Here is a 10,820-nt window from a genome sequence, read left to right as displayed (position 1 = left end):
GGAGAGATGGAGGGCACAAGGAGAAGGGGATGACAGAGGACGAGATGGTTGGACAGTGTTCTCGAAGCTACCAGCATGAGTGTGACCAAACTGTGGGAGGTAGTGGAAGACAGGAGTGCCTGGCGTGCTCTGGTCCATGGGGTCATGAAGAGTCAGACACGACTAAACAACAACAACAACAACAACAACAACAACAACAACAACAACAACAACAACATATGTTTGCCTGGGAAACTCTGCCTTGTGCATTGGACTGCCACGGACTTTGAAAATATGTTACAGATCAAGGCAACTGGCAATCGGGGTTACTTAAAACAAAATTAGATATCACCCAGTATGGTTTGAAAACAGCCACAATAGATTTAAGTTGAATGTGTATGTGGTAGAACATCCTCAGCTGCATTCTGTGTTGTGGGTCTGTTCCATCTTCAGACCATACTATTTATCATTTCATGTTCCAGCACTTCCCTTCCCTTCGTTGTTTCACACAGGAGATATTAGTGTCAGGGACACTAGCAGTTTATGGAGCTCCTCTTTCCCTCTCCTCTTTGGGCAATGGAGGGCAAAAGAGATGTCCTGGAAGCCCTAACATTACTGGGATTGAAATGTCCAAGCCATTGATGCTTGTCAATATAGCCAAACAATTTGACTATGTACATGCTCTTGTTTATTCTGCATCTAATGCGTCCTACCGCTGGTTTGAAAAGCGGTGCACACACAATCTATATCTATCCTCTTATCAAATACAGTGGTACCTTGGGTTACATATGCTTCAGATTACAGACTCCGCTAACCCAGAAATAGTGCTTCAGGTTAAGAACTTTGCTTCAGGATGAGAACAGAAATCGGGAGGCGGCAGCACGGCAGCAGTGGGAGGCCCCATTAGCTAAAATGGTACTTCAGGTTAAGAACAGTTTCAGGTTAAGAACAGACCTCCTGAATGAATTAAGTACGTAACCAGAGGTACCACTGTACTGCTTTTTGATGCATTTCCCACAAAAACAGCTTTGATCCACATTGAAGGGGGGGTGACCTAGCTGTATTTTAAGTTAGCAAGGAGCCTTAGGGTGGATCTACACACAGGATGGGGAGACGCTATAAATAAGTCAGGAAAAAAATGCTATGTAAAATATATTCCAAAAATATTTTGCTCTCCAGCGCCACCTGGTGTTGCATGTTTATAACACATTCAAAGCACTGGATTGTTTTTTTACTAATGTAGCTGAGTCCTTAGTCTCTGCAATGTGGGGGTGAGGGAGGCAGTAGGTCAGCAACAATCACCCCCCCTCCGCAGCAACTGCTGCCTTAGGAACCTTTTAGTAAGGTCCAGTCATTACTTTGTGGCATGTAGCCTGGCAACTCTGATCATTTGAGTTAATCAGTCTGCAAATATTTCTAGTTCTTACAAAGGCACTGGGGTGGGTGGGAAGTGTCACCATTACAGTGGGAACGAGCTGGAGGTCTGGCAAAAACAGCTGTTTATGCAAAGAGGGGTTATTTATAGATTAGAAAACAAATTAAGGAATCCGGAGGGATTTGGAAGGCATGATTGAATTGAATCGGAAGGAAATAGCTGATTATAAGATTCTAGTTTGTGAGAACAGGCTTAAAATGCATGGACATTGGTGTTGCCGAAAGATTGTTCTGCCTCTACCCTAAACCTTAGATAAACTGTATGTGACAGCAGAAGTTTTCTGTGTTTTCAGCACAGAACTGTCCCAGTGACACAGAAGTATAGCAACATCTTCTGCTATCCTCGTTGCTTTCCCTGTTCCCAAGTGGTTCTTGCCTAGCTGTGGTCATAGCTAGTTTACAGGAGAGAATTGGTTAGTGAGAGAAATTGCTGGAGGGGAGGCATGGGCAGAGTTCTTCACTTTCATCACCTCCAGAACGTCCCTTTTGGTTCTTAAAAACAAAACTTGCTCTCTTTATGTGACTGGTTCAGCTGCATGCTAAACACACTATCGGTAGTAGCTAATGTGTTGAAATTTTTATTTGTATTTTTTTTATTTTGCCATTCTACATCAGTAACTGAGAAAATGAATTTTCATTGGAAATGATCTAAGGGGAGTTAAAATGTTGGTGAAATTCTCATGAGTGAGGTGCTACACTTACCGTACTTTTGTGGTGGCAAAGAGGTGTCTGTGAATGTCCTTTATTTAATCCTACAAATCATCTCACCAGTAGTCATGACTGTAGTCATCCCAGGTGCCAGCTATCCAGTTAAAGCCCAGGGGTGTTTCTGAGTGTATTTTCTTTCAACCTGCAAATCATCTCACCAGTGGTCTGCACTTAGCAGCCTCCCCGGGTGCCTGCTCCTCAATTAAAGCGCAGGGGAGGACAACAGGAGGCAACTCCTCTCACGCAGCTCTTTCAGACCTTTCCAAACAGGCAATTGGGGAGGCTGCAGAACACTGGAGAAATGCTTGATGGAAAGAAAAGCACACCACCTTTGGCCACCTTGCAGCAATAAGGTAAGCTCACAAATCTACACCCACAAAATCCCCAGTGCTATGAAAATGTGGCAGAAAAATAAAATTTTGTGGAATTATTAGATAGGGCTGTGATAAAATCTATCTGTGGCCAGTGAGGTGGTTCACTAAGCAAACCCACCAGCAGCCACAGTATGACAACAGATCAGGGAAGGGGAGTTTTTTTGCCTGTACTGGGGAGGTGCTGGTGGAAGCACTGCAGAATGCATATTTCTTTTAGCTGCTCATCCAGGACTCATGGAGGTTTCCATGCAATTGCCAACCCTGGAAGATCAGAAATTGTGCAGGATGCCTCCATGAGTACAGGAGGTCCCCTGAGTCAGAAGTTTGCTCTCCACTTTGTCAATATGATGGGGAAAGTGATGGGGTCGGTGGAGAAGTTCAGTGTGCTTGTCCTTGTTCGTGAGTTAGTTTTACACATGACTGGAACATCTGGTAAAGGCGTTAGAAGGCTTCCAACTAAGTCATTGCATGGATGTGCCAACTTCCGTGACTTTAAGGGAATTTCCCCTCCCTCTCCTCCCTTCCTCCATATACTCCCCAGATCTGCTCTTGAGGTTCCCCAAACCCTCTAGAAAAGATGGGGTCAATGGGAGGGGGTTAAATAGGGGAGGGGAATGTCAGTGCTTATGGAACTTGTTCTGCTTCCAGAGTGATTATGTTAGATACAGCCCTGTCTCTTCACATGATTGTCATTGAAGGAATGCCTGCTATCTTTTGAAGTGCATGATCCTGCTTTGGTTGTTGCAGCACAAACCTCAGGGGAACAACTTGGATGCAAAAAAATCAAAGTTTAATTAATCCCAATGGACCGTTTTTTCTGTAGCTGTATTTTTTTATAGCTACATCCACGTTTCTCAGAAAGGGCTGTAGCTCAGTGGTACAGCAACTGCTGAAAGTCTCAGGTATCTCCTGGTAGGGCTGGGAATATTGCTTGCCTGAAACCCTGGAGATCTATTGTCAGTCAATGTAGATGGACTAATGGTCTGATTTGGTGTACTGCATTTTGAATGGCCGTATTTATAATTTCTTATCAATGCACCAAGGAGCTGTATCCCATGCTGTGTAGAACTGTTTGCTCCTGTGGGCAATACTATGGCACCTTCTTGTGTTTTTAGATTTCCATCTCATAATTCTCTCCTGCCTGTCAAAATAATATAAAATAACTGGGGAGTGGGGAGAAGGGCAACCCTCCAATGGATAAGTCTATTCATCTGAGAACAACTCATTTGCTGGCATTATTAAAATATCTGTAGGTGCCCCGCATCTTTATTCTGGATCATATCACATCTACCAAGGCTTAAGGATCTCGTGTGTGATGCAAAGGAGCAGTTTCTGATTTTGCTACCCTGTGTAATCCACTCGCTCTGTCTACCTCATTAATTTGCTTCATGAGAGCCAGCAAGCAGAGTTTGACCTCAAGCTGACTCTCAGTGCAAAGTGGTTAAAAGGTTGGTTATAAAGCATAAATGTTCGTGGTAAAGAATAAAGAGGGGAAAGTGGCTCCTTAATGTTTGCACGTATTTTCCTGTTTCAAGAGAAATCAATATCCTTCCATTTTTGGAATAACCCCAAGCCACAGATTGCTGTATGCAAACCACAACTGGTTTTGCCAAAGCAATACAGATATTAGCTCTGATAATTTATATTGGTCCAGGGACGTAATAGACCCAAGATGAATGAATCAATTTACTTTCTGCCTGCCTGCTGTCATCAGATTTTTAAACCTCACATGTGTTACAAAAGCTTGTGTCCTCTTTGAATAATGTGCAATACTTAAATTCTTCCCATGGAAGCAAGCATGTTTTTGTTTGTGAAAAGAATGCTGAATTTAAGTTAATATATGCATAAGGAGAATGTCTGTAATTACATGTGGTCTTAAATACCAATGAATATTATTTTAAAGGAGCTCTTCCTTAGATCTGATGAAATAAAGGATTTTGAAGAATCCAAGACTATTTTTTGAAAAACCTAAGACTATTCTTTTTTCATATAGTTGCTATTAAGGGCTTTCTCCCCTTTTCTTTTATACATATGTTTGAAACAGATTTTTAGTCAGGAAATAGCACACAGTTTACTTATCGAACCTTTACTATTAGCTGTGGCAAGTACAACAGAGTTCTAGAGAGAATTACCGTATTTTTCCATCTATAAGATGCCCCCATATATAAGACACCCCCTATTTTGGGGGATTCCAATTCAAGAAAAGAGGGGAGATCTATCCGCGTATAGGCCACACACAAATTTTGGACATTATTTTTTAGGGGAAAAACCTAGTCTTATACATGGAAAAATATGGTATATGGTATAGGAAGGTGACTTTGGCAAAAATATGTATCTTACAGACATTTTCTGCATACATTCTTAACATGTAGTTCAGGCCCCAAATATATGTGGCATGCACTTGCATGCATCTTTCCCCTGCATTAAAAAGCAGGTTCAAAATGCTGTCAATCTGAGAAGAATGACAGGAAGAATAAAGAGGACACTACTTCACCCTTTCCCCATATTACCTTCCCCATATCCACTGTGAGCAGCGTAGTGGGTCAGAGGAAAAATTCAGGATAATAATGACTGAAAGGAAGAAAATTGTTCCCTCCCTACCTCCCTGCCCACCACTTCCACTCATACACTTAAGGCTATTTTTGTTTTGTTTGTTTGTTAAACTTCCCAGTACTCACCATACTCCATAAATCTTTTCATCCATAAAACATTTCATTCTAATGCTATGTGAAGTTTCAGTCTTGGTCAAACTGACAAGTTTCACGTCTCCCACACACAAGCTGAACTGCAAACATTCTGAAACATCTATATTCCCTGAACAGTTGGAGTATTTGTGAACATTCCATGCAATTGCATCATCTCAGCCAATCCGTGTCAGAGGCATTGCACACACAATACAACAAAAATCATCTGACCATGTATAAAACATCAATCTCCTCCTCCCTTGCCTAAATTTGAAACAGCCTTTTCCCAGGCCAGGGCAGAACAACAAATCCAGTATATGATCTGTCTCATCTGTTGGATCTGGGAAAGCAATATTGTTGTCATAGCAGCTATGAAGGGAAGACACAAGAATTACCCACCTTGGAAGAATGGCAGATGCAAGTAATCGACTATATGGAAATGGCTGAGATGACTGGCAGAATCCGAGACCAGGGAGAAGAGTTGGTGGAAGAAGATTGGAGGAAATTTAAAACTTATTTACAGAAGTATTGTAAAATGTATGAATGCTGATGACATTGAATTAAAATGAAGGGGTTCTAGTAATAAGAGTTAAAATTTTGAAATTTGGGAGGTAAAATAAATAAGGATAAAGTAGTAGGATACGAATTTGCTGAACTAATTGTTAAAAAGGGATATAAAAAAGGGAGGCGTGAGGAAGTCAGGAAAATAAGTTAATTGAAGATGAATAATTGGGAAAGAGTGATCTGTGTTTTTTCTTATTTTACTTTTTGAGTGTTGATTGTCTTTTTTTGTTTTCTTGTTAAATGTTTGTATTTTATGTATCGTGAAAGTTTGTATTGTTGTGTTTTATATTTTCTTTGTGTTTTTATTGTTCTACTTTTCTATTGTTAAACTTAATAAAATATTATTTTTTAAAAAAATGAAGTCCTGAACACACCTTTCAAATGTCCCTTTTGCATAGATTTTTAAGTCCCAAAATGCAATTATGTTGTACTCAATACGAGATAAAGCCAGAAACTATCTCTGAGGTGGCTGGTCTGTGAAAGAATAATAATTCTATGCTAGATTCTCAACATGAGCTACAGACAGTGGAAGCTCATGGTGGTCTGCTCCAGGAGAGCAGGAACATATTGTTCAATTGCTTCAATCTGAAAGAAGTGAGAACAGCATTACCCAGCAAGAAACATATTGAAAAGGCAGATTGCAGATGGTATAATCTGGAACATCACAAACCAACATGTTGTTTGTGTTCTGTCTATACCACACAGTGATGCATAACCTTAGAGTGATAATTCTAATATTAAAACCATCCAGAACAATCTTTCAAGAGAAAGAAAGAAAAGAGAGGAAAAAACCCATTGGTGGTTCTAGAAGGAACAGTTATTTGAATTGCTCCTAGGAAAAGAAGCTTAAGCAGAATTTTATTTTACTTAGGAGGAGTATTTTGCAGTTCAGCTTTTCATGAAAAGGATCCCATCAACTCCTACAAAAAATATGTGTCATGGAAAGGAGGAGGAAAGTATCTCCAAAAAGAAAAAGGGTGATATGTTTTCTATCAATGTTTGCCGTTACTTTGAGCTAGAAATGGTGATTTTTCTAGTCTTCAAAGCAAGTCTAAACATGGGTCATCATTGCCTTAAACTAAACTTATCTAGGAAGAGATGTATACTGAAGTCTGTATATGCTGTGCATCCCATAAAGGAAAAAGCAGCATAGGAATAGGCTCTGGTTCAGGCATAGGCCAACTCTGGCCCTCCAGATGTTTGGGACTACAATTCCCTTCACCCCTGACCACTGGTCCTGTTAGCTAGGGATGATGGGAATTGTAGTCCCAAACATCTGGAGGGCCAGAGTTGGCCTATGCCTGCTCTAAAAAGGTAAAGGTAAAGGACCTCTGGCAGTTAGGTCCAGTCACAGCCTGTTCTAGTTGATGACAAAACAAGAACTAAGAGCAATTCCTGACAAGCAACCCCTGTTTCATAACAAAACAAATGATGACAACAAAAATAAGTTAAAGATGTGTGGTAAGGAGGGCAAAGTTCAGTTTCTTTACATTCCCATCTTGAATGATCTGTTTTTGACTAACAAAACAAGATGGGAATGTAGAGCAACTGAACTTCCCCCATGTACTTTTGTAATGAAATCAAACTGTTTCCGACTTTGTGACTTACTGGAAAACTGTCAACTTCATTTCCAAAATGGTAAAATCATTCATTTGGATGAACTCCTCCAGCTGCCAACCCAACACTTTTGTGACACCCACAGACAGGGCAAGAATGTAGTCATCACAATTTGTAACCATTTGACAGACAGGAATTTGTCAATACCCATTTTAAATCCAACCCAATTTGATTCAAATTATCTTGTTGGTACACCACACACTAGTTGTTGTTGTTTAGTCGTTTAGTCGTGTCCGACTCTTCGTGACCTCACACACTAGTGGGATAGACTAATACAGTGGTACCTCGGGTTACATACGCTTCATGTTACAGACTCAGCTAACCCAGAAATAGTACCTCAGGTTAAGAACTTCACTTCAGGATGAGAACAGAAATCGTGCTCCAGTGGCGCAACGGCAGCAGGAGGCCCCATTAGCTAAAGTGGTGCTTCAGGTTAAGAACAGTTTCAGGTTAAGAATGGACCTCTGGAATGAATTAAGTACTTAACCCGAGGTACCACTGTATGGGCATAGGTATACAGGCAACTCCCGTTTTGCATGAGTTCAAAGAATGTATGGCTGTGCATGCACAGGATGGTTTTGGACCCAGAAGAGGGTGTGAAAGGGGTGAAATGGGGCCAGCTTATTCATGCTCTGCCAGCACACACAGCAACCCAGAACATAACCCCTGCACAATACAGGGGTTGCCTGTTCTAACATTGTTACTATCCCATTTGGTGTGTGGATTCCGACAATTATTATTATTATTATTTTGCCTCGTGTCGGAGTCACTTGATAGTATCAATGCCTGTAAATACTGGTCAGCTATCACATTTTCAGTCTGCATGTAAGAAATATACTCCTAAAGTTCTGGTCCTTGTATCTGGGAGAAATGTCAAGGAACACATATTAACATCTCAAAATGGCAATTGTACATACTACCCTGATTCCACCACATTCACTAGATAATCCAAGCAACATAGGGTGCAGCCTCAGAGAGCCCTGAGGCTCACTGCTCTGTGCCCAGACACTGCCTTTTAAAATTAATGCAAACTAAGCTAGAATAGCTGGAGAGAGTCCTGCAATAAGCTGACGCTGATTTTAAATTTCAAAGCCTTGGCATTCAATAACATAGCCCTTGGGCAACTAAACCTGTGTTTTCCATCTCTTGACTTTCCTAAATGCCCAAAGCAGAAGAGATTATGCATTCGTGTTCTAGCTTCAGACAGGCACCTTGCTGTCATTCAAGCAGAGGTGGGTGTGACAAACAAGGCAGCCACAATGGCACGCATTCCTTTCTTTCCTGAATATATATATATATATATATATATATATATATATATATATATTCCTCAAGCCTATATAAAAATTCCAGTTAAGTGAGAGAAGAGAATGCCACCCAAAAATCTCATTTCTGCCTTTAGTTTCCTTGGTTATGAATTGAGCGCACAAGCACTAGTGGAATAAGTTGCTGTTTCCTCTCTTCTAGATGGATGCATGCCATTGATGAAATGGAAGAAAAGGACAGATGTTTGCTGCTGCTGCTGCAGAATTTGTTCCATGCTGCCACCAGATTTCAGGTTTGGATTACCTTTTCAATAAATATGAGATATATGAAGAGGGTTCGCTCAACATGGTTGTAAAAATGACCAGAAAACCACAGAAATTTAACTAAAACGATGTGACATGCCTTCCTGGACGTGCTATTTATATATTTATTCAAAATTATACCGCTTTACCAAATACCCTGGACAGAAATTCATTTGGAGGGTGGTGGAAGAAAATATTTAAGTTCATATGTTACCAGTTGTGGTGTGGCAACACTCATTCTGCTCCACTCATGACTGAAGGAAGTGATCATGGGGTGGTGTTGCTGTTAAGTCTCAAGACAAGATTACCAGCTTCCAGAGTGGGAAGTAACCATGCTGTCAACCCTGCCCATGATACCCACTTCCTGAAATGTTCTTTCGAACGGTGTAAAAGCAGCCACACTGCAGTGTGGGTAACACAGGATCTGAGCCTTTTTTGCAGCCATCGTTTGTAGAACCGGATGTCTGGCAGAATCACTTATCTACATTAAGTGTGTGAGGATCATTGCATCACTGTATCTGATGATGCTGACCTAGGAGTAATAATAATATTATAATAATTTATTATTTATACCTCGCCCATCCTATGAGGGCCTGTGGCTTGATTAATGCCTTCTGTCCCTGTATGGGACAGCTGCATATTCCTGCATTGCAGGGGGTGGGGGTTTGGACTAGATGACTACACAACTTTTAGAAGACATCTGAAGGCAGCCCTGTATCCAGAAGTTTTTAAAGTTTGACGTTTTATTGTGTTTTCATGCTTTGTTGGAACCTGCCTAGAGTGGCTGGGGAAACCTGGCCAGATGGGCGGGGTATAAATAATAAAATGATGATGATCCTTAGCAGGGCCGGATTTAGGTTTGATGAGGCCCTAAGCTACTGAAGATAATGGGGCCCTTTATATGTCCAGCTGTCCTTTGTCAACAACAAATTGTCACTGTTTTTTGTGTTGAATATATGCTATATGGTAATTTGCGGACCTAATAGGTCTCTAAAGCCATTTGCACATAACAAAATATGTATTTTATCTAAGTAATTGTTGAAAAGTCCATGCAGAATGCAAAGCCCATGCAGAATGTAAGCACCCTATATACAGAAATGAGCAAACCAGTGATATTTTAGGGAGCAGGCTAGCAGGTGGGGCCCATTACTTACATCATAGGAGCCTACACAACACAAAACACTGTTGCTATAGGTAGGTTTCATTTTATTTATTTTTTATCTTATATTTTGGAAATGTACATCCAGGTTTTTCCCCCCTTTAATTTTTTGGGGGGCCCCAAGCCAGTGGGGCCTTAACCTATAGCTTGTCTAGCTTATACATAAATCCGACACTGATCCTCAGGGTCTTTTCCAACGGTACAGTTCTGGCACACAGGGGTGCCAACTTGAATTAGATATGGGGGGGGTGGCAAGTAAGCTCCGCCCCTCATAATTGAACACAAGATGCAACCTGTGCACACAGCATCTGAACGGCAGTGCCCATCAACTTGGGGGCAGCGCCCCCCTTAAATATTTTGATGGGGGGCATAGCTGTCAACTTTTCCCTTTTCTTGCGAGGAATCCTATTCGGAATACGGGAATTTCCCTTTAAAAAGGGAAACGTTGACAGCTGGGGGGGCGCTACGAAGGGACCTCGGCCCCTCGAAGTTGGCTCCTATGCCAGCATGTGGGTTATTTCACAGGTAGCAAGGCAGCCCTGCGGAGTGTGGGGCCTCCCTCCTGCTTATTCTAGGGGGCATTTGCCCCGAGGCCCCCGCTGTTTCCAGTAGCGAAGTAGGAGCCGTGACAGCCTCGGCCTGTTGCGGGGAGCGGCGAGGAGGCGCTGACTAGACCCCGCTCAGGCCAAGGCAGCCGTGTGACAGAGAGAGAGAGAGAGAGAGAGAGAGGCGG

Source organism: Podarcis raffonei, chromosome 5, assembly GCF_027172205.1.
Source record: "Podarcis raffonei isolate rPodRaf1 chromosome 5, rPodRaf1.pri, whole genome shotgun sequence".
Taxonomy (NCBI): domain Eukaryota; kingdom Metazoa; phylum Chordata; class Lepidosauria; order Squamata; family Lacertidae; genus Podarcis; species Podarcis raffonei.
This window is presented reverse-complemented; position numbering follows the sequence as displayed.